The sequence below is a fragment of the Argiope bruennichi genome, chromosome 4, assembly GCF_947563725.1.
Source record: "Argiope bruennichi chromosome 4, qqArgBrue1.1, whole genome shotgun sequence".
NCBI lineage: Eukaryota > Metazoa > Arthropoda > Arachnida > Araneae > Araneidae > Argiope > Argiope bruennichi.
This window is the reverse complement of record NC_079154.1, coordinates 48,607,225-48,633,819: the sequence shown is the minus strand read 5'-3', so window position 1 is coordinate 48,633,819 and position 26,595 is coordinate 48,607,225. Positions and strand designations below refer to the sequence as shown.

General features: G+C 30.4%; 1 long non-coding RNA gene across 1 annotated transcript; it reads right to left on the bottom strand.

The window, feature by feature from the left end:
- Positions 1–1,085: 1,085 nt before the first annotated feature.
- On the bottom strand, positions 1,086–16,748 carry LOC129966666 (uncharacterized). Its single transcript, XR_008784286.1, has 3 exons — positions 16,654–16,748; positions 7,341–7,530; positions 1,086–3,695 (listed from the first exon to the last, which is right to left on the bottom strand). It is a non-coding gene; the product is annotated as an uncharacterized LOC129966666 (long non-coding RNA).
- Positions 16,749–26,595: the final 9,847 nt, after the last annotated feature.

Genomic DNA, 26,595 nt, shown 5'->3' with positions numbered 1-26,595 from the left:
AATTTAAATGAACAAAATGAACTCTACTAACTGCATTCACTGTGATGCACATCGTTTTGGCTTTGATGATAGCAGATGATCTCCAAAGTTTGATTTCTACAGACTGCTGAAACCATTGATAAGGAATATTAGTTCATTCTTACAAAATAACATTCCTTTATTCTCTCAGACTGAATGAAGGCGCTTTGAAATTTCTATTTTCTCACTTAATCCTTCACATGTGCTACACAAGGACTCTACCATCAACGCGTTGAAAAAAAAGTATCGTTTCTTCATAAATGAGACATTGATTTCCACTGCAATATTTACTACTGTTTTTGGCAGTGGGAAAACTTTTTAATAATCCATAATGTCAATATATATGCTGAAGAGCCTATCCAGAATTCGATTTTTTGGTGTTCCTAGAGTTTTGAAATCACTCACTGTAGTCTTACAAATTTCAATAATATACCTAAATTTACTTATCTTGCTTTAAATTCTTCTGCTCACATAGACTGCAAATAGACAACGTGTCTATATATGTTAACGGATTTTGGTTCAAAGTTAGACTGAAGCCTACGAGTACGGCGTGAAAATCAAACACCAAAATCATAATTTGTTTCATTTTTGAGTTAAATTTATGGGAATTTAATTATATTTATAAATTCCTCTCATATCGATAAATTTAAAGACTTTTATTCATACCAGAATTAGTGTTAATGTTATGAACGTCCTTCAAGTTAAAAAAAGAAGTTAGTTAGTTATTTAAAGTTAGTTAAAAATACTGCATATTTTTTATTACTTTCTCATATTTGTATCTTAGATTAATTTGTTTATTTATTGCCTATTCTTTAGTTCATTAGTTTTTGTTTGATTTGTCGACATTTTTATCGACTAATAAAATATCATCAAATGCCATTGTATTACATCGATTTCAGAAGATTTATATAAGTTAGTTTGTTACATTTTCAAAACCATGTCGCTTCAACAGAATAGACGTTATAAAGAGCAGATGTTCTATTAATATTTTTTTAACAGAATAAAACACAACCACAAGTTTATGATATTTTATTAAAAAAATAACAAAAAGTGCAACAAAACTTTTATGCATATATTATAATGCTAAACAAAATATTATGATTAATGATCCACTTTTTCTCAGATAAAATTTCTCCGATGAAACAGACCAGCGCAAATTAAACTGTCATCAATGAATATTCAATTATATCTTTGCTCCATGAACACCAGCTTATAACTTATTTAAGCTATAAGCTAGCGTTAAGATTTCAGCTGGACTGATTTTAATTTTTTATTTATTCTTTGTTTCGTTAACCTATTTCATTGGACTACAGCTGAAATTTCTTACAAAGATGTTAGAAGAAACCTTTACAGTAAATATGCCTTGCGATGAGTCAATTTTTGCAAAAGGTCCCTAAAAGAATGATTTTATCAATAAGTATTACAAAGAAATGAGAATCGAAGATATTTCATAATCTCATAGTTATAATCTGTACATTTCCAATGCAAAAATAAATCCACAATTATTTATGAATCGAACATTTTTTAAAGGATATTTCTACAATCAGTGACATCTTAAGTTGACAGTACGAGAAAAGAAGATTTACTTAAATAGATCTATTTTGATAGAACTAATCATAATTAAAATGTATTTAATGATATTCTTATTATTATTCAGAAATTTATTTGAATTTGTAGGAGATATTACCCACACTTTAGCTAATATAATAAATTTAAAGAGAAATTTCGCCAATGAGCATACACTCTGAGTTTTTAACTTTGTGACAAATTGAGAGAAATCTAATTAAGATGGCTTTATTTCTCTTCGTTTTTTTTAAATCTATTATCACCAATAGACCAAAGGCTTTCCGCATATTAAAGAAGCAATGGTCTATCAAAATTAATTAATTCACTAATATACCGCATTTAAAAGGAATAAAAAAGAAAGACGCGGTGCATTTTAGCAAGGCAATGTATATCGTGAGAAGACCATTTATTTTCGTTCTGGTAAATCGATTATCACCAATAGACCAAAGGTTCTCCGCATATTAAAGAAGCAATGGTCTATCAAAAGAAATTAATTCACTAATATACCGCATTTAAAAGGAATAAAAAAGGAAAACGCGGTGTATTTTAGCAAGGCAATGTGTGTCGTGAGAAGGTCATTTCTTTTCGTTCTGGTGAAGAACAGAAAGGTGGTACAGTATCGGTAATAGACTAAAGTATCTTCTCATAATAACTGAGCAAAGATTCATCAAGGAAAAAATTCAATGCTGCATTTGAATTGAATAAAAGAGGAGACTGCGGTGCATTTCAACTTAGCTTTGTGAGACAGAGTGATGTCGGAAACAGTCAACAGCATCCATTTCCTCTGACTGGAAAATGTCTGCGGAAATTTATTGGGGGGTGGGGGGGCTGCTCGCAATAGGGAGAAAAGTTTATCATGGACACTTTCCACAAAACACTTGTGGAAGACGCGATGCATCAGTGGATAGCCATCCAATCGAAACCCTTCCATAGCCAGGAAATCTCAAATTGGTGTGTCGCTGGAATACATGCATCATAAAGTCAAGTCACTAAGTCGAAAAGCGTCGTTTTTATTTAACGCCTAGTATTGTTTCCCTCTCCTTAAAATGCAAAATGCTGAAAGTTTTTTATTTACTGGGGCAATATTAATAGATGCTCTGTGTTATGATTCTTTATATTTGAAACAAAAATTGTTTAATATCATAGATATATTTCTATAAATATAGGAGGCACTGGATGATAATAATATTCACCGATAAAGCTGTTAGTCATATAACTTAGATCGTCACGTCTTCCTGGTTAACCTAAACATCGATTCTTGAACTACACTTACTTTTCTTTATTCGAGAGCTGGCAAATAGACAAATAGTGCATAATATTATATAAAATTAAATATTACTTATGATAGTTCCACCATCAAGCACATTATTTACAGAAAAATAGAAAAATAAATTATATTGAGGCAATATCAATTCTGAGAATGAAAATAAAATATCGTTTGTTCTAATGAATCCGTGATCAAACGGTAAAGGTATGATTCTATTAATATTCTCATTGGCCTCAGTTTCTAAATGGGCATCAAGTCAGGTAACTGGCAACTACATATCCGCCCTTACATTTAGCTGACCCATACATTTAAGGCCATAGCATTTATCCGGAGCATTCATAATCTGTTAACTTTATAAATTTTAATCTTTAATGGTATTATTTTAATTTTTATAACCATATTGTAAACACTACTTTCTGATTTATTCCAAATTTCGTTGGCAATATACTTGCAGTATTCAAACGCTCTAATTTTACTAAATTTAACTTTACAATAAAGTTGCAAGCTATTTCCACCATTTACATGCTATATAAATATCACTATATTATAAATAAACAAGTGGTTATAATTATTTAAAAGGTTAAGGAATTTAACATGGATTTGATTCTGAAAATTAGAAATATACGTAAATATGCAAGCTGGCCAAATGCGATGGACTTTACAGGATAAGTTAGCTAAAAGATATCCGCTATGATAGTTGTCAATTAATTGTCCACAAAAGCACCTTCGCTACCAACAGCAGGCTTGATCGTTTTGTCCACCTCCAATAACGATGATGTTTTCCCGAGGCTTTGGATGCGCTTGAATCACAATGACTTGCGGCTGCTCAAACTGTCTTCGAAATCTGTTGAAAAAAATTGAAAATTTTAAAATTAATGACAACTTTATTTATTATTATTAATATTAATTAATTATTATGAAATCGTCCTGAAAGGATTTACGGTTAAATAATATCCTCTAAATATAAATTTGAATCTCAGAAAAGAAATTAACTCGAAGTATCCTGAGTATTCCCACATATTCCAACATTGTTAGAACCGATGAACGAGCTGAAAGATTTACTTCGTTTATATTGTCATTAAGTTTCGTTTCAGATAGAATCTTTATAATTGGAGCTAGACATTTTTTTATTTATTTTTCAGCTACGTCGATAGTTTCAAAACTGAGGATGGTGATTAAAAAATATTTTTTGTCATCAGAAGTGCTGTCATTTATCTAATGATCTAAAATACCTTCATTTCCACAGATATATCAATCCCTGAAACATGAATCAAACATGGGAAGATAGACTACAATGGACTCATGCTCTATTATGTATTGATTGATTTCTTTGAATTGAATGAATTAGAATTTCTTAAATATCAAAGGAACGCTTTTTAATATGTTTCTTAGGCGATATTTAGATAAATTGATCATTATATTAATACTGGCATAGTAAATAGACTTTCTGACTAACTGGTTAGCAATTTCATATCTTAGGAAAGAGATGTACCTTAACCCAAGAGATATATATTTCAACGATTATGGAGCTGAGATTTTCAATACAAGACAGATACTTTTAGAATAATTTGGAATTTAAATTACTATTTCAGTGATAATTTAACTTTCCAGTAGCAATGAGGTAATAATGAAAGTCTCTTAATGTATTTGAAGAAATTTTTAATCTTGTTAAAGTAAAATAAATTTTTATGATCATCAGTGGATAAAAGATGATTATCAGTGAAATTTATTTAAATTTTATACTGTTTTTACAATTCCAAAAAATAAAAAATCATTTATGTATTAGTGTAATCAAACCATCAAATAGTGTGACTATTTTGATGGCTGGAAAGATACATAATATGCAGCACTAATTGGTTCTAGTTAATTACTTTTTTTAAGTCGCTTTTGTAAAAGAAGGACTTACTAATATTTTTCAGACAGCAAAAACATAATTTAATTAAAATGATTTAATCTCAATAAATACAAAAAAATGTAATTACGAAATGTAATTCAACAAAAATAATTTTTGGCTTTGACCTAATATTCGAAATACTGAAGACTTTTGTTCTAAAACAAAGGTTCAAACTCTAATATCATGTGTGAGTTTAAGTAACGCAGATACCAATACTAATGAGCCTTGACGGCAATTAAAGGAAAACGCTCTGTGGGAATTTAAATTCATTTTTTAAAGTCAACTAGAGTGTGACGTCGTAAATGTGCGAGATGCTATATTTTTGAAAGAAAAAAAGTATAAAAAAAATAAAACAGAGTTAAAACCAGGATTCGTTGTTTGGAAATCCATCAAAGAATCAAATATAAAAAAATAGGTTAATGAAATTGAAAATAGATATTTAGCTATATTATTTTTAGACTGATGTAGAATCAAATTTTATTTTTCATTTTGAGCGCTGTTAAGGTAAAGTTACTGTTAAAAGTCTTAAACTCAGTGCACATAAGAAATAATTGCAACTATCCTTTCTAAGTGATGTAGTTTTTCAGTACTACATTGATATTATATAAAAAATGATATTTATTAAAGACAATGAAGGAAATTTATCTTCATTTATGAATTCCATTGCCATCTTTTTAAAAGTAGTCGCATAAAACACTAACGACCTGGAGAATTACAGGAGTTCTAGGCATTTGGGTGAGAATATGAAAATTTGAAATTGAGATATGCCTACAACTTGTGTAATTTCTTTTCAAAAGAGGCTTAATGTCTCGTCATGAAAGCAAGGTATGAATGAATGTACCTCGCCAAAAAAAATTTGTAATTAATGATCTGTTACTAACGTTTGTGAACATGTCAGAGATTCAATAATGTCCGAGTAAACGAACTGCATACTATAAAGAATCATCTAACAACCGATACATTTTCATGTTAATAGGCGAGATCCAGTGTTTCATGGATTTTGTTCCACAATAAACAATTTTTAATATGGTAGGCACTTGGAAACTCAACTCGTGTTTTCAGGCATTGTGTGACCAGTGCTTGTGCTACCTGTTCCAAGCAAGACATATACCTCTGTATAGTGCAATTATCAGAGAAATTCGACTTAGCTGTCATCTTTTAAAGCTCTTTAAGATTCTAGTATTCACAATATACTCATGTAACAAATGACCACCTTTGAAAAACGGAACAATATTTCTTCATCCAGAATGAAATGTTCCATCTCATAAGCAGCAAATTTGATGCAGAACTGAAACTCGCTTAACTTGATATTATTTGTTGTTTTGATATTATTTGTTGCTTGATATTATTTGTTGCTTGATATTATTTGTAGTTTGATATTATTTGTTGCTTGATATTATTTGTTATTAATTGATCATTATTTGTTGCATGATATTATTTGTTGTTTGATCACCTGTGATAATGGAACAACATTTCTTCCTTTGAAATGCAATATTCCCTCACACAAGCTGGAAACTTGATATAGAACTGAAACTCAATATTATTTGTTGTTTTCAAGCATCAAGCAATGTTTTTAGTAGTCAAGGACGTGTATTTCTTTATACACAGAATGATGGAAGCAATGGAATAGCCGCATAGACAAGTTTGTTTTTATTTCTCGATACCCGTTTATCTGGTTTATAATATACTTTTAAGGATAATTTTATACAAAAAAATACTACATATTTATTTTTTTTATTTTCTATGTTGTAGCTTTTTCAGTTTCTATCATTTCGACCATCAGTCGAATCATTATAGATAAAAATACAATCTCAAAAGGCAATAAGACCAAAGGTTTAAAAAGAAAAATAAACTCTTGGAAAACATAAATGAATGTCTGTATTTATTGGTATATTTTTTAAAAGACTAACTTTTGAAAATTGCAATGTTATAATTATAAAGTACTTCATTTTCAGTGATGACTCATTTTTAAATCTTAAATTTGTTTAATTATTCAATAAAATATCGTCAAAAGAAACATTACGAGCCTTTCGTTAAACTTTGAATAACTAACTAAATTAAAACTAAAACTTTAAACTAACAAAACTAAACTAAAACTTTGTTTAAATTCCACTGTAAAATTAACAGTGGAATTTAGGCAAAGTTATGTTTAATTTTTTAGTTTCTTATTAGTTTAATAATCTTAAAGCTTTTCTAATCTATTAATGATATTTTATTACATTCTGTCTCTGTCATAAATTTGAACTATTGTTTTAACATCACAAAAAATTTCCTAGCAAAAAAAAAAGGGAATAATGATTGAAAAAAATTCTTTTAATGATTTAATGGGAATATTGAATATAGAATAATGATTAAAAAATTCCTTTTATATTCTGTGAATTCGAGTTGAAAAATGTTCGATTTAATATGTAAATACTAGAATATGATTTAATTTAAATGATTAACTGTGAAAAAATTTGTTTGATTTTTGTATTTTTTCATGCGTTAAGTATTCACAACGTGCAATAAAAATGAACTGAACTGTTTACTTTAAATCTCATGAGAAATCTTGTAAAAATTTATTTTTCAACATTTTTTTCATTGCTCCAAACTTACCCTGAAAACAATCCCGTAGGTATGGGTATGGGAATAGGAAGTATTCTCGGCCTCATCTGCTGCATCATCATTCCCATACCAGCACCATGGAAGAGGGCTTTCATCATGAAGTGATGGTATCCTGCAACTGTCATAGAGACGCTCAACGTTAAGTAAAGGAAGACGAGTATCCGGCAAGTCTTCATCATCCCTAAACAAAAACAAAAGGATTGTTATGAAACACATGATTAGAAGCATCATCTCCAATTGCCTTAAACTAATTAAAGCATTTTTATCAACAACACAAATACCAGTATATTTTAATGGGAACATGAAATTATTATATGGAATTTCAAAAGGAGGAATCTATATAAGAATGAGTTTTTAATAAAACTAAGAATGAATGTTTTCAGTTATATCAACAAAGCACAACGTTTAACTTTCAGTGGGTGCGTGCATATGAGATTTCCGTTCCTTTATATTAACGCCCCGTTTTAAAGCAACACTACGGCTATTTTAGGACGGACCTCATAATTTTGAACCATGGTCTGGTGACGAGAACGACACCTTTACTGGCAACCCTCTTTCCAATGCTCCGAAACACACCACTGTGGGAACAATTGGCCCCGACGGATTTAACGCGCACCAGCAAGACACACGCGGTGGTTCTTCGGTGGAATCGGGTCCCAAACCCGATTCCACCGAAACCTTCAAAGTCTGAAGCTGAGACTTTATCTGCAGGTCACGCTAGAGAAGAGCTTCGCTTTACATCTTTTTCCATAGGATGCAACGAATGCATGGTTTGGGCTATTCTCGCAACTTTTATTCGACATATTATCTGCCAACGTTTGGAATTTGAGGCATTAAAAGATGTTTGCGAATATGTTATTTGCATTTCAGAGGTACCCGCGACTGTTGAAGTAAGTGTTTGTTGTTTTTTAAAAAGTATTATTTTATCAAAAATGTAAATATAATGGAGATTTACGTTATTCATTTTACAAACAATAAACAAAAGTAATTTAAAATTAAATATCTACGATAACTGGCAAAGTTTCTGGTGTAAAGAAATGTGAATAAAAATGAGCTTGGGAATTGAAAATGATGCAAATATATTTTTAAATTAAATTAGCTCAAATTATATCTGGCAATAAAAGTATGTAGAATCAGACATATAATTGCCTCATTTTTCCTTTTATATCACTTCATTCATATTGTTTTTCCTTTTCAGCAGGCAAAATGGAAAAGGAATTCACTGAATCAAAGCAAACACATAATTCATCATTTTATCGTAATTGTTTCAATGATCCTCTATATCAGTTCAGTCACAGTCATGACTGTGAGAGTCAATGATGGGAAATATATAAAAACATTTCAAAAGCGCCATTGAAAAAAAATATTTTTTTATTGACTTCCTTCTGATTTCAGATAGGCATCTATCTATCTATGCAAGACTGGACACGATCATTCAGTCGAAACGACAGAGCTGAAATTTGGAAATGAAAATAAGAGAAAAAAAACCAATTAAGAGGGGAAAGTGGGAAAGAAAAGATATTTTCCAGAGAAGAAAAACTTTCCTAAGAGGAAATGATTTTTTTTTTCAATTTGGTAAGCTTTATCACCCTGTTTAAGCAAACTTTTAGTGCCAAATGTTACTAAAAAGTATACATCTAACACTTTTCATTTTTCTTAAAGCCTTTTATTTTTCTTTGGTTTATTTAAAAAACTTTGAAACTATCCATTGGCAAAGAGACTTTAATTGTCGTCGTTTGACGATAATGAAATTGGTAAGTAATTGAAGGTTGTTGTTTTTTTAATGCGAATAAAGTTTTGTTACAGTTTTGTTTCGAAATAATTAATTGTAAGTGAATTTACATAATATTTATAACTAACAAATAAAAAGAGAAGAAATAAGATCTAAAAAAGTTTAATTATCTATTAAAAGAATTCTAATTTATAGAGAGCTATTCAGGAAATATCATCGAATATGACAAATACTTGATTGATTTGGTTTCTTTTAACTTAAAAACACTTTGGTGTTGGAAAAATTTAATGCCCTTTCGCTCGACATTCTCTCGAATATTTTCTCTCGACATTCTCTTACATTTTCACAGCAAGACATATTTGAACTTAATTTTGTGTAGTAAAAAAATTATTGAGTATTTATATTTGGATCCAAATTGGAAAAAATCTGACGTCTTTTTGCTGTTGCCTTTTATTTTTTATCTATTCTATCTATCTATATTTTCCCCTAGATATGCTCTTAAATTTTCACAACAAGGCAGATTTGTACTTAATTTTAAGTCATAAGAAATTATTGAGTACTTATGTTTGCATCCTAAATTTGAATTGCACTTATCATTTTGATTTCGGAACCACATATTAGATATCATTTATCTAGTTTGATGGATTTTTGAGTTATCGAAATAATATACACAATAATAGAGATCTGATTTTTGAGTATATTTAAACCAAAATTTGTCCTCTATCCATAATTTTGGGCCACGGATCATATACTGAAGTTCATCTCCTTATCTTGCGGAGTTTTTGAATATTAATTTCTCAAACTATTAATATATCATATAACTAACGCGTTGATAAATCAAGGCAAAAATTTGATGGAAATTTATAATTCTAGTTGCAAAATAATGTCAAATATCATGTATCTATTTGATTACATTTTTATGTAATCAGGATTCAATCCATACGGACGGACACAAATAGATTCCTTTTTAATAGATTTTGTTAGACATTTAAAACTTTAATGTAAAGAGTGATATTTCAATTTCATCTACCAAGATATCGAGTTGTTTGACGATTCAATAAATTTTATAAAATAAAAGTAAAAGAATGAATTTAGATTTATAAAGCTACTTTAATAGAATTTCTCTTGAAATGGATATACTTGAAATGTATAACTTTGATGTGAATTTACACCACTCATTACCTTCAATGCCCTTCTAGATTTTTTAATTTTTAATAAATGATGAACATATTAAGCTAAAAATTTACTTCATAGTGACTGATTCTCTAAAAGCATCTTGAACTGTCAGAAAAAGCGTTTAGATAAAATTAAATGAGAAAAAATATTGACACCAAATTTAATCTCTTACTTTAAAAAAATTGAGCGTTTTATTACCATCTTAAGTCGTCGAATAACATTTATGGAATTGGAATTTGTTTTTTAGTCTATAATTTGTAATTTTGATAGCAAAGTACTTACAGGTATTTTTAGCAACCTTGAATTTTTCCCGACATATTTTAATTTTTCAAAAAACAATGCGGGTATCGACCGAAAAAATTTCTAATAATTCCCTTTTTATAATACATAAACGGAACTCCTAAATTTCTGCTGTGATTTTGAGAATAAAATTAAAAATAATATTTCGTTTTCACATTTTTTTAAATTTATTCCTGACCAAGTTAAGTAATCTTAGTATTTATTTACACATTTGATTAGCTTTTTGCTTATGCTTCCTCTATTTAATTTTTTTGCTAATAGTCTTGAATTAAATGTGAAAAACCGATTTTAAATTTCTTTTCCATTTCATGTTTTATTCGACCAGGTATCATAAAGTAAATATAGCGCTCTGTTTTGGATAACCAACCCAACAAGTTCAAGCAATATTATTGTTGTTTATATGTTGCTATGTTAAAGTATAACTCGACTGGGCATATATTTTACACATTTATTTAAACAGTATATGATTCTATGCACCGTTTACAAATATTATAATGCATTTATTATTTTGAAACCTTAGACATTATAATGACTTTTACAGCAGAATACTCTAAATTCAAGCGTATCTAGTTCCAAGTATGATAATAAAGTAGAAAAGAAACACTTTTTCAAATGTTAAGAACAGAAATTGCTCCAATAGCTACGCTATGATTTCGTCGCTCTTTTTATAGTTCGGTGATTTCATTCTCCACTTAGGTGATTTTAAATTCTAATTTTGTATTTTAAATCTTATAATGCGATTTTGTTAAGAGCTTCTTTGTCATATTTCATTCAGAAGTTTCCGTTTATCTCAGACATTCCAATTCGTCAAAACGAAAATTAGCCTTATTTCAAACAGTCGCATGAAAACCACGTCATTTGTTTTCGTTATTGTTTGTTTGTTTCTTATGGCACTTGCCACTGACAAGCCCGCTGTTACGAAGACAGCGATTTAAGCCTGAGGGGGAACGTCTCTCATTTTTTATAGCAGCGCCAACTAGGGCCAAGAGTACGACTTTGCCACTCACGCATCATTCATTCGCTTACACAACCCCTTTTTACAGGAGGGCACATTCACACATCTCACAGATAGAACAACAGAAGAACAACCATGCCCAAACCGGGACTCGAACCCGGGACGCCCAGATCACGGGGAAGACGCGCTACCCCTATGCCAGGACGCCGGCTGTTATTGTTTGATATATGTCCAGTATTTTGTCACTCACTTTACTGTTCTTTAAATATCCATGTTTTTTCTTTTTAGTTTACCACTCGTTTTTTTCAAGAATTTATGCGTGGTTTTGATGTTTAGCTACTAAGCGGAATGCAATTACAAATTTATTTTACAAGAGTTTTCTTAACAGTTCGCTTATATTTTCGAATGACAGTTTAAAAATAAATAAAATAAACGAGAAGGACAAAAGAATAGCTTTGTAATCATAAATATCTTGAGTGTTTTATAACTCCTAGTATTTAAGTTGTGGTGGATTACAACTACAAAAGCACAAATCAATATAGAATAAACTCAGTTCGAGTATAAAATGCTACAAAGCATTTTTCTGCAATCTATCCCATATTTTTTTAATTCATGATTAATAGAATATCTCTGATTCGATTTGAACTGATGTGTATGTTGTAGTAGTTTGGTTTTGGAGTTTTTAGTGCCAGAGCCATCTTTGACTATATTGCACCATGCATGTGATAAAAAGCTATCAATTAAGATAGTCTCCCTAAAACTTTATCTCATAAACTTCAATAAAGGCATTATGGCCTTCTCGTCTAAAATGGTAGACATTAGGTAGACAATAGTAGACACTAACACCTTGCTTGGCATTGATGAACAATAATTCGAAATATGGATATTTGACATGAATTCAGCATTTCTACTGAATTCTTTTGCTAGAATATGTATTTCGGATGTCTTTTTTTTTAATCGAACTAAAATTTGATACCGAACTGCAGATGTAGTCCCAAGACGGCATATCAAATTTTATTGATTTATGCAATCGCATCTTATGAGTTATTGTGTTTACAAGTATGCGAAAATACAGATGGATATACTGTTTGTTTTTTTTCGACCGAACCAAAATTTGATACAGAATTGCAGTTATAGCCACAAGATGACATATCAAATGAATTGATTCAAACAGTCGCTATATGAGTTATTGCGTTTACAAGTACGCGAAAATACATATCGAAATTCGATTATTTTCAGCCGAACCAAATTTGATATGGAACTACAATTGTACTCTCAAAATGGCATATCAGATTTAATTGATTTAAGCCATCGCGATTATGAGTTATTGCGTCTGACAAATCTGTGAAAATACAGATTGAGATACAATAAATCCTTTCACATATTTTTTTTTTTTTTTTTGTAAGCCAAATTTTTGCGCAGTAGCTTCTGAGGGTAAAGACCACTGATCACCCGAGGGCAGAAGTCTGATTTCTAGTTCGAATGAAGATAACGCACACACACTCCCTTGCACAACCCCTTTTTACAGGGGGGTTCATTCACGCACCTCACAGAGTGAACACAAGGAAGTGAACAACCATGCACGAACCAGGACTCGAACCTGGAACGCCTAGATCAGTGGGAAGACGCGCTTCCCCTAGGCCAGGACGTCGGCCACAGAATTGGTTCAACAGTCAATAAAAATATAGATTTTAGATGTTAAATCTGTATTCAGTTTTATCTATCTTGTTCTTTACGCTTTGTAATTATTGAGTTTACTTGTACTGGAATAGTCAACCAGAAACTAAATGGATTTCTTCGAAAATTGAACGAAGTTAAAAATTTATTCTTAAATCCAGAGGCCAAATTTTCATTAGTCTAGTTTAAAGCTTTCTTGAATCAAGAGAGGCTCAGATTTATAGATAATTCCAAAATTTCGAGTTTAAATTTTTTGTCGATTACAATATTTCTCTTTTTGTAACCTTCGTATATAGGGCAATGGTGACTTCGACTGTTTGAAAATCGGCAGTATCTTTTAAAATAAGTAAAATTGTATTTAAAACTGAGGGAAATTTGGCATGAATGTTTAAAATGGAAATAAATGAGAAAGCATTCAGAAAATTAAATGGAAAATATCACATATAAGAGGAAAAATGAATTATTTTTAAGAATTTAAAATGATCTGTAAGGTGTGTTTCATTCATTAAGCTTGTGAAAAAAGTAAAAAGCTATCCGAATTCATAGATGGATCATGGAGCTCCAAAGATTAACTAGCGGGAGTACTCGCCCCAAAACTTTCGCGCCTAGTCACTCATAAAGGTATTAACCCCGAGAATGCCTTACACGACAGAGTTATACAATAGTTACAAAGTATTAAATTTTGGCGTGAAATTAGCATTTTTTATCGATATCGTGTCATCCTTGGCGAGGGTTTTGGCTATTAATCCTTGTGATGTGGTTAATAGCATCTGAAAATCGAATTCATGTTTCAGACGCGATTTTCTCAATCGATTGAAACAATAATTCAACACAAAACTGCACTTTTAGTAGTTACAAAATCTCGTACCAAATTTGATAAATTTAAGTCTTTGCGGTTTTGTGCAATCGGGTTTACATATTTCTGAAAATAAAGATAGAGATAGACAGTCAACTCCTTGTTGCATTTGGCTCAAAATTTGACAGGCGTCTGCACTTCAGATATTAAATCTGTGTACCGAATTTTTTTTCTATCTTATTCTTTTGGATTTTTTCAATTGTTAGTGTTAACGTTGATTCGAACAGCCTGGCAGACGACCTTGCTCTGATCAGATTTTACTCAAAATTCGACAGAAATCTGTAAATTTGGTGTTAAGACTGTATACCGAATTTCAACTGTCTAGCTCAAAGCGTTTTCGAGTTATCTTTGTTACAGACAGACAGATGGATATTTTTTTAAATGTCTTTTTTGAACTCAGAGAGGTCTAAAACATAAAGATTCATGAATATATCGAGTTCGAATTTTTTGACGAATACTGTACTTTCTCTATATTAAGTATACGCTAAAAGTAAAAATGATTAACTTTGGTTAGTTATTTTTTTTTCATAAGCCTTATATTACTGAAGACAGACTGACATTTTAAACTTGAAGAATTACTTCCTTTTCACAATGAACGTTTTGGTTATCATGAAGAATTTTCAGAAATTTTCCTTGGTTCGTTGGATTAGTATCATTTTTAGATTGTTCAATTGGAATACTTCTTGGAATTTGTTCGATACTTACAATGCTTTAGAAATTAAATACTAAAAAATATTTTTCAACCTTAATTTTTACTGCTTTTTAATCTTAGCTTGCGAAGCTCATTAGAAAGCCCCCCCCCCCCCAATCATTTGCACTCCCTTCTTACATCTCCCAACTTGAAAGCCCAAATCCTTATTTATATTTTAAAAAAATTAAAAAATAAACCGTGATGGGGCGGAATGCTCATTTTCCCCCCTACTCCAATGGGCTAAATGAAATGAACCCATCTCTGAATTCGTTTGGGATTTCCACCCTGCCTACAATATATATTAAATGCCTGTTCGAATCGAATCAAAACTATTCTATTGATTGCTATCACTAGAAAATGTAGGAAAAAAGGAGTGAAAGCGCTCTGTAGCTTTTTACAGGTTGAGTATTGAGCTTTCTGTTGATTCGTTCTTGTATAGCATACTTCAATCACCTCTTAATATATCATGAGTTTTGAAACACATATTCAACAAACTGAAGAAGTTTACATAGTATATAAATTAAATTAAATTAGAAAATTTAATACTTACTTATTTGTCGCATTTTAGAAAAAAAAATGAAAATTTTTCAATCATTATTTGATAATTTTTAATAATTATGATAGCGAAATTTGAAAGGTAGCGCTTATGAAATGAAAATTTTTTAATAGTAAAATAAATAATAAAAAAATGATTAAGATTTTGACATTTTTTTTTACTGCAACTCTCGTGTCAATCTTATCTCAAAATAATTCAAATGTATTGCGTTTTAGTGAAAAAAATAAAAGAGGCTATCTACTGCTTATCCATTATACCACAGATGATAGGGCTTATCCCTGCTATTTTTTAAGACAGTATAAGTAATAGAAAGCCAGTAATAGAAACCAGTTCAAAATGTCCGAAATGCAACTGTTTATAAGATAAACTTCTAATATATGAATAAGAATAACACTTCTTGCAAATAAAGTATATTTACTCTGAAAAATTTATTTTTCTTAATATACTTGATTTATATCATCAGTCAGTTTAATGAAGCAATGAAGTATAAGAGAATCGCTATCTCCAAATCATTCCTTAAGAGTTTCCTTTTTTTTATAACTAACTAGGCAGATAGAGCTTTTTTTTTCTATCTGTTCTCATGCTTAAAATGTCTTATAGCGCCATCTCGTAAATTTTTGTGGTACTTGCATTGTTGCCCTAGGATGATAACCTAATGATACCACAAAATCTTGTGAGATGGCACTGTATGATATTATCCAAATACGAATATGTTCGGTTCACGTCCAATATCAACAATGCAATTTTTGTGTTAACCGATTCGAATAACATATTAAACTAAGTGCATTCAAGATTTTTCTTATTTAAATGGCCAGTTCATTCGTAGGTAAGTTTGAAAAATATTCATATGTAATCAGTATGTGATTCTCATCCAAATATTTTCTCAAAAAAAAAAAAAAAAAACCCACGATGTTACTAAATAAATAAAAATAAAAATAAAATAAAATAAAACCTGCGAGCCAGATTTGATCTCCATGGTACTTAAACATAATAACAGTATTCATAAGCAAATATGAAATTCTTTTTATTAACTTCACAAGTAAACAAAGAGAGTTCGAATATTCTTTCTATAAAATTAATAAAAATAAAAGGAACAATGTACCAGAAACTGGCCAGAGTCAACGCAACATATGATAACTAATTTAAAGCAAAATAATAATGCCATCAAGATTTTATTTGTGGAAATTTCCTAATAAACAAACAGTTTAATCATAAGCCAAAATAAGATTTCAAAAGCCAATAATTAAAGCTCTTGCTCAAAAGTAATCCAAGAAATCTCCTTAATTTTAGCAATTGAAAAAAAAAATGTTTACCATATCTACAAAGAAAAAAAATCAGGTAAATATTTTTATTAGACTTACCAGAAAGCACTCGTATTCCACCAAATACATGTATCCAGAATGAGCGATGATGCTTCACACAATCACTGAATTCTCACCGAAAAAACTTCACCAAGATTCGGAATGTTCGTTATATAGTCATAGGGAAAGAGGAACTGCCAGAATTGGAGGAACTTCAGTTATACATTATTGGATGCATGCTTTTTTATTGCTGTTGTTGATCATTTCCCTAAATGCAAAAACCATTTCGCCGCGTCGTGCTCACTCATCTGAAGCTATGAAAATTACTCTCTGATGCATTTTCTGTAATCCTTCGTTAGGTTAAATAACGACAGTTTTCCATTTTGTTTTCTATTATCTTCTCCATATTAATTAGATAGCTTATTTTGCGATGCTACTTGGTAACGATCACGGATTCGTTTATTCGGGTCAGTGATGCCAAGGTCCTGGATGATCTAGATATTCCAAGTTGAGATCTTCAATACAAATTCTTGATTGTTTCTTTGAAAGTAATTTTAGTTTTCTTTTACTCGCACGCAATGTTTCTTCAAATGCTGTGTGTGTACGCCCGCATGTTGTTAATAAAAAAAAACTTTTTGAAACAGAAAATAGGTTTAAAGAGAATGCAGAACAATTGCGAAGTACCAATTGGCCCTTAAATAATAAAAATGGAAAATATTTACTTGACTTAGATCTCCTGTGGTTCAAAATATTGAATAGAATATTGACCTTCTTTAAAAATTCATAACAAAAAATAATGAGCCATCCAAAAACTACCGTCTATGGATATGAAATGAATTGCATGATTATAATGCAATGAAATTAGAGCTATCTCACGATGACTTATGGCGTCACCCCCACCCCCACCCCCCATCAATAATACTCTATTCCATACATCACAAACGGTTGCAATACTAAAAAAGGCAAGATGTATTTGAAGTACATAATTGACTCCCTGAAAATATTGTGATTTTTTTTTAATCTTGTGAGCTTAAAAATTAAGTGGACCACTAGAGCTCAATAAATAATTTTGTGAAGAAATGCATAAAAAGTATTAAAAAAAATAGCAGACGAATGTACACAAAGAAAAGAAACATCGTGAATGTACTTAATTGCATAAAATTTATTTATACAAAAGTGAGGAAAACCAGAAGGCGAAATTAGAATACATTTGTAAAGAAATATTCGTCTCCGCCATTTTGTCCTCTAATTTAATGAATATTTGAAATTTGAATTGTGAAAATTAAAGAGAGTGGAAGAAAAGACGAATGTACACACACACACACACACACACGCGCGCACACACACACACACACACACACACACACACACACACACACACACACACACACACACACACACACACACACACACACACACACACACACACACACACACACACACACACACACACACACACACACACACACACACACAAAACATCATGCATGTACTTAGTTGCATAAAATTTATTTATACAAAAGTGAGGAAAACCAGAAGGCGAAGTTAGAATCCATTCGTAAAGAAATATTCGTCTCCGCCATTTTGTCCTCTAATTTAATGAATATTTGAAATTTGAACTGTGAAAATAAAAGAGAGTGGAAGAAAAGACGAATGTACACACACACACACACACAAAAAGTATGTATGTTCTATGTAAAAGTATGTATGTTCATTTCGTCTACTAATTTAATAAAAGTTGGAGTTGTCAGAATAAAAGAGAGTGGAAGAAAATGTGACTGAATAAGACTTTTCAATAATGAGTCACGTGTTTAAACTTTTTAAAGTCAAAATTGGGGGGTAGAAAATTACTTAAATCCAAAGTTCTTGCAGCCTTCAAAAAAAATTTCAGTGAAAAATTGCTCTTCTCGATAATTCGCCTCATTTGAATTTTCTTTCTATTTTCAATAGTAAAGAAGTCATGGAAAAGAAAAATATCAACCCTCCACAACGTTTTCCATTTCCTTTGGGCTGGGTGATCAAGCTACGAACTCAACCATAACTTCCCTTCTTTGTAACATACTGCGCCCTGTTCTAGTCTACATATTTACCTCTATATATTTGTTTCTCTATCTCTGCATATAATATTATATAAACTCTTGAACAAGAGGAGATTTCTGATTTTTTTTTGTAGAATTATTGGTAAAAATCAGTAGAAATTTCTTAATGTAGGTACATATTTAGAAATCAGTAGAAATTTCTTTTCAATCTCTTCTAATAATCAATATGTAAGTATTTATGTTTGATTTCTACAAGCCAGATCTTTGACCCAGAGCTACAAACTTGGTACATATGTACTTTGAAATACGACAATGAGTAAGTAACTCGCAGCGACTTTTTTGAAACTTTAGAACTTTAATTAATTAAAAATGAAGCTGAGTTATGGAGTTTTTTTCTCCATGACTTCCGAAAATATTATTACTCAAGAACAAATTTATATCTTTTCACAATTTCAAAATTGTGCTTTTGTTGATATTCCTGATTTTGGTAGTCTTTTAAAAGCACTTTTTGCCTAATTCCTAATAATGCAATATATTGTTGCCCTGAAATACAAACCTTTGTCATTGTTTCATCAAACATTTAATCACGTGATTTTCTTTCATTGAAGAAAGCTAAAGAAGAAGGTGTTTGCTTATTATCCGTGTAGTTTATAAAATCAGCAAAATAATTAAAATAATGCGAAATTTACACAAAAGAACTACATATTTACGCTTTCAATAGCGCTTTGACATCATGGGATTGGTTTCCATTAGAAGAGTTCATGTACATAATAAATAGAGCATATGTAAGACAATTTAAATAACAAAACTTTAATATCCGACCTTTGAAGGAGTTAGGGACATTTAATTATTTCTAAATGATTTAATTAAATATAACTAATTTTCCTGGTGAATCAACTGCTGCCAAAAAATCAACCTAAAACGTACCTAGATTATGAAATATTATCACAGAATAACCACTCAACATAATAATATAACACCTTTATCACCTCACATTTTAAATTTATTTTAAAACTTTCTTACAATGTCGATTTTATAGTGAAACTATTCCATGCCGTAAGCAATATATAAAAAATTAATTTTTAATAAAATTATACAGATAACAAAAAAAAAAAAAAAAAAAATGCTGTAAAACCAAATTGGCTAATTTTTTTCTCAGTGGCTTTGGCATTTTGATTCTTGTTTCACTCTAGATTTCCAAACTATTAAGTAGCAGCCCTTCAAGGGGATATTGTAGTTCATTTTCCTTGGACGAAAAATTTCCTCATAGGTGTTTTCGAAGCAATGGACCACATCCTGAGCTTTAGATTTTCTAAATATAATTGCTTTTAGTTTCTTTTCTGAGAATTATAAAAAAGAGATATTTTGCCGCACCACTTCATGATATTGAAATATTGATCTCTAAGATGACAAATGTTTAGGAATGTCTCCTCACAAATAATATTGAACAACATGTGACGAAAAATAGAATGTCATCTCGAAACTCTATAGACTATAAAAAGGAAACACACTGAAATTTACTAAAATAATTGGCCTTATTACAGCATAGCTCGTATAATTTACACATATAAACATACAGTTGTGTCATTATTTGGACCATAATTTTTTTGTTTTCAGAGAAAATTTTGTGTTTTCTGTTAATATCAAACATTTATATAAAAGATATAACATATACATTTCTATTGAATATGTTTAAAAAAATAAATAGTTCAATCGTCTATCAAATATGCTTCTGATGTGATTTTTTTCTTATAATTAGAATAATTTTATTAATGGTAGTAAAAAAATGTTTTATATTATGTTTCACAATATTTCTGTTTCTTCCAGCTTCTTATCTTTTGGCACTCAAGAACATCCATTCTTCAGCTTTTGAGAAATATTTGATATTTTTGGTAGAAATAAAAGAAAGGAGTTTAAATTCTGTGAATTGCTATCTTTTCTTTTTTTTCGGTATCGTCAGTTTATTCTGTTAATCAAAACATTCTTCTTTGATAATAATTTTTCACGGCCTTCCAAATAGTTTATTAGCATATGTTTATTTTATCAAAATTACTTGCCGACTTTCAGATTACGTTCAAACTGCTAAATTCCACTGCATAGAAGATGCCAAAATGTTTGCATTCCCGGATTTACTTGACGATTTTCAGAAGATGACTCCAAAATTACCAATATAATGAATTTGCATGACTATTTTCAACTTATGCCATGATCGCTAAAGCTCCTTTACACATTATATAAGAAGATTTGTTTTACAGTTGGTTGTATTCCTGGGTTTACCTGGCCATTTTCAGACAACGCGAACAGCGCGAAAATTGAGTTGTCAATTGTTTAGTTTCAAAAATTTCACAAGTTTTAGGGTAAAAAAATTGGTTTAATTTTTAATTAATAATTTTCATTAAAATTTCTCCCAAAAATTACTCCGACGTGTGCATTTATATCTTGCAAGATATAGCTGTACCAATTAGAGTAGTTCAGACAGTATGTTCTGTAATTCGCCTGCACATACACACATTCACTTTTATTAAGAATAAAAAGGAACATACATGTATGCATATTTGTATCTGGCTATGTATACAGGTACTTTAAGGTCAGATTGTTTCGCCTAGAGTTGCCAATTTAGCACATATGTATATGCTTTGGACGGTGGGAATGTGTATTTCGATTAGCATATATGTGTTCTATGTTAAACAGCCAACATCTAGAGTGCCAACGCGTGCACACACACACACACACACACACACACATACACATTCATATTTATTATTAGCTGAAATATAAATTAAATTCTTACCATAATGGTCAGCAGAAAGTTTTTTTAGATGAAAAAAACTTTAAGTATTTTAACACTTAAAATGTTAATACTTTATATTAACATATTAAATTTGATAACAAACACAGCATCTATATTAACAATACTCAAAAACGATCTCTACTTTCTGGCAGTATTATCCTTCCAATTACTCTGTGAATTCTGTATATTCTGAAATGAAATTTTAAAAAACACATTCGTACTCAACTCATTTAATACTAAAATTTTAAGCAAGTTAATATAATTTCACTTTCTTATTGGTGAAACTTCTAAAGAGGCATAATCATTTGATAGAACAAAAAGTTGAAAATAACAATCTAATTATAAATTATTTTCAATATGTAGATTATTTCAGATATTTACTTTTTAATAAAAAAAATACAGCGGCTTCTTATTAAAATATACTAATACATTTTAAAATTAAGAAATTCAAAATGGCATTTATTTTTAAAAGTTTATGATCTAACTTAATGCAATTCAAAGACCTTCCATGATTTGAATGCGCCTAAGTTCTTATTAAAACTTTTTTAGAACTTCGTTTAGTTCCTTTATAGGGTTTCTTCAAAGCTAATTGATACTAAATTGAAGTGAATTTAAAATACATATCAAGTTAAAAATATTTTGCCATTATATTACTTAAAAAAACTCCTCAACCATACATTTGGGTATATATTTTCTAAAGAAAGAGGATTATAATAATTTTATTTTCTCAGATAGATTATTTATTATTCTATCAGCACAAATGTTGTGATATTACACCAGGATGTTATAAAACATTCTGCCTGCCGGACAATATCGTTAAGATATCATATAACGCTGTTGGACAATTTGTGAAATAGGATTAATTTTTAAAATTTTTCTTGTCTGATTTCATAAAATCATGAGATGCATGATGACATCCTCTCGTTATTCTCGTTTTGCTCATCCTTTAGAATTTATTTATATTGCCGAACAGTTTTCTTATTCTATAAAATGCATTCTTCAGCCAAACGTTAATTTTTCAGTTTTAAATTACAACTACAAACCTTTTTTTCATACAGCTATTGGAATAAAGAGCTCTTTCTGGCAGAACCGAAAAACTTCTAGATTCTAGACAAAACTTGAAAATCAAGTAACAGCAGGTCAAAAACTTAAATTAGCCCTAGACGTTTATTACTAGAAAAGTTCGTTCCCTTATAAAAAGTCAAGGAAAATATTTAGAGTTTCAGATAATTTCTCGAACTTTTTTTATACTATCACGATTTGCTTGTAGATAAGGAAATGAATCATAATTTCAGCAAATTCTGACAATTTTACCTAGAAGTTTCTAGAAAGAAAGAAAAAAATATATATTTATGATTATTCTTTAATGGAGTTGATATTGAGAAATGTAAATTTTTATTTCTCAGCATGATAGGTTTATTAAATTCAGCAATCAAAACCAAACTGTTGTAAAAATTGAAAAAAAAAATTAAAATTAATTGAATCGAGTCACTCAAGAATTCGACGAAAATTGTCACGATATGGTTTATCCAGGTAAGTTCACATACCACCACTGTCTCGCCCGGATTTCTACACTTTGCATTTTGTTTTAGCATGCATGAGATGTTTGACATTACTCCCTCTAATAATATCGCTTTTAAAATTCAATCGGAAAATCTGAGACTGTTAAACGGATTACTCTTTGCGTTAAACTAGTTAAAGAAAACTATGTCACTGGAACACCTCTTAAAAACGGTGAAAGTTCTGGCTCATACGATGCCCAGTATTTTTTTTATAATATCTGAGATTTGCGTTAAATGTATTTTAGGTTAAATACCACCTAATATTTACCGCGACTGGAACATATTAAGTCTCATGTCGAGTTTAATAAAAATCAAATTTCCTCAAATTGATGTGATTTATGAAGTTTGGAAAATAAGATGACGGATCAAGTACTGTCTTCATCAAACATAAACGGTTCAAAATTACGAAGCCATTTTGTAAATAAAATAGATCTCTTGCATGTAGAATATATACATGTATGTTATGACATTTACATTGGCATGTCGTTACATTACTGAAACTGATGTTACATAACATAGTGCATGCTCACATGATAAAGATTAGAGGCATGAGCTAGTTTGATTTTGGACTTCATCACCTATTTTCGAAGTAGAAAAACAACTTGACAGACAACATAGCGTGAGACGAAAAAGAAAAACGGGACATTAAATAACCTTGAACACGTTACTCACTTGTGATTTTGAGGCCATATGAAATGCCTCTTTAAACTTTCAAATGCTCTTTTCACTGAAATCGAGATAGTGCAACTATGCCGTTTTGTCAAACTTTTATTAGATTATTGTTAAACTAATGGATGATGCAGAATTGATTAAACAATCTTTAAGATTGGTCAGACATACCAAAGCAGTTAAGTTTTTACAATAGATCAATGAATCTTAGGGACAGAAGCGTCGTATTTGTATATTGTATATTAATAAAACACAGTGCGAATACCCTCGCTTGCCCTGAGGTTTAAAATTCCTTGTGTAGTCCCAAATCTGGCTGCATATTTAAAGTTGCAAATGAAAATAGAATACTTATAGGAGTATGACATTCGTTTGTGTGGATGCCATCTTCTTCTGCAACATATAAGCGTGAAAAGTATCAATAAATAAAGACTATACTTTAAAAGAAATAATAAGAAATGCTGAAAAGCGAATAGAATACCAATTTATTATTTCACGACATAACTACCATCTATTTTGAGGCATTTATCACAGTGGAAGACCAATTTGAAAATCCCGATCTCATAGATCCGTCGATTTGTTTTAACTCATTCACAGAGTCAAAATTTTGGTAGCAATGGAACTTCTTTAAAGGTTCAAAGAATGAAAATTTGAAGATGAAGGCTTTGTAATGGATGCTCCAAAACTTCCTAAACGAATTCTTGCTGTTCTTCACGACAGAAGAAAGGACTACAAAAATTCAGTTGGGAAGTTTTGTGGCATTTACTATGGACTCAGATTTTCGATTGTTTGAACCAATGAAGAAATTCCTTGTGGTCAGAAGTTTGACTGTGACTATCTGAAACGGAATAATAGCTTTCAATAAGATAGTGATTTTCAAATTGCTTCGTCACTGAGATAAATGCCTAAACATGAATGGCAGTTATATCAAAAAGTAATAAATTGACAATGCTTTCATTTTATTTTCATATTGCCATTTATTACATTTTATATTATTTTCAAAATTATACGTTACTTATTGATACCTCCTCATATTTGATTTAGACAATTATGAGTGTTAATTTTAAAAATTCCATAAGTAATAGGGAATATGCCTGCTTGGAAATATTTTCCCATATAAACACGCTGCTTTTTTTCAGCGGCCATTAGTTGCGCCTTACAACTGCAAATCTCTTATCCCAGCACTGCTTCTTAGCTTCATTTTATTTTCTAACATCTCTGATTAGAAAAATGGTGATTGTCCATGTTCACCTTAGATCTAAATACAATCACACATACGATACTTCCTGCTGTATTTTATACAAAATTCATTTTTTTCTGGTCTACCTTTCAACCCTTAACTGGGAACGTGCGGTCTGTGAGACCGCTAGCGATGGATTTTCTGTCACCTTTATTCTATTTTTAGCTCAATTGAATGGATTGATCCTGTAGCTTCCTGTTTTGTGACCTTGAATACACGTGCACTTTTTCAACAGACTTCAGCAGATGTTTTTAAAAATAATTCAGTTATTTCTTCGAGGGCGGTCTCTAATACCGCATCTCCCTGTTAGTGTTCCAGTGATAAACAAGGCTTAGCAGATGGCGCTAAAACGTGGGCTTGAAATATCATTCAGTTTACTGATCCTTTTATGAAGCAGTGCTCCAGACACTTTTAAATGAAGCAGAAAGTGGTTTTAGTGATAAAAATAATTGTACAGAAGAGTTTTTCGATGAAAGTTCGCATTCAACTCATTTTGATACGTTTGTTTTCTATATATCTTCATATACTGTAAAAATAAATATGATTTAAAAAGTAAAAAGTAATATACTTTTTCAAGTATATTATTTATTGTAACATGTAATTTGAGGAGAAAATGTATGTTCCAACGCATTCACTTTTTTCAATGATAATATATTTTGAAAAATTTCTAAAACATATCTATATATCAAAAAAAATATCTGCAAAATATATTGGCAGTTTTTCATACTAATACATTCATTAAAAAATATAATTTGAGTGTAAATGAAATGCGGTCTCGTAGACCGCACCTCCCCAGTTAAGGGTTAAGTTTGTCGTTGAGATTTATTTTTCATCACCCTGCATAATATTTTCAGAACTACTCATTGAAATAACTCAACGTAATTCAGCATAATGAAGAGTAAAGATGATGAAAACAAAATGTTAATATAATTGACAACAAAAGTCCATAACTTGAGCAACAACAGGCAATTAGATAGACTAACTAGACAAGCATTTGTCTAGTTAGACTAGAATATTAAGAATTCTCTCAAGATATCCTGTTTAAAACAATGCAGTTTCAAACTCATGATCCGTTTCTCGATTCCATCACACTTCCATATAGTTGCTCTGGTTTTCTGACAATTAAAATTCATGGGATGAAACTTAAACAGGTCATTTAAAAGTAAATCTTTTTAAAAAGTAATAATCTTAGTAATATCAAGGACATGCTTCCCAGACAGATCGAATGATTCATGAACGGATTCATTTGACAGAAAGGATGAACCCATATCATTTGCTCGGTAATGCATAAAAACGGTTTCAAGGTGTTCTTTGAAGCGATTAATGAGTGCATACAAGTTTATCTTTGAGATCAAAAAAATTGTTCAAATATCAGATGAAACTGACGAGAAAAACTAACTCATATAGCATTAAAAGTCATTAAAGCAGGGAAAATTTGTTTTAAAAATCCACGATTAGATAATATATTTTGTGAGTTTGTAAAATACCATATCAAAACATTTATTTATTTTGCTTACAATTTGTCGTCTATTTTTTAAAATAGCTGTTATGATTTCAGAAAAAACGTTTAAGAAAAAGAATGTTCTACAATTGTGTCACGCATTCTTAGAGTCATCTGATGCTTTCTTTGCGTGTCGATATTAAATAGTGAAGGAAACAAACAAAAAGGAAAACAGCATTCCACTCTATGACTATTTGTTTATA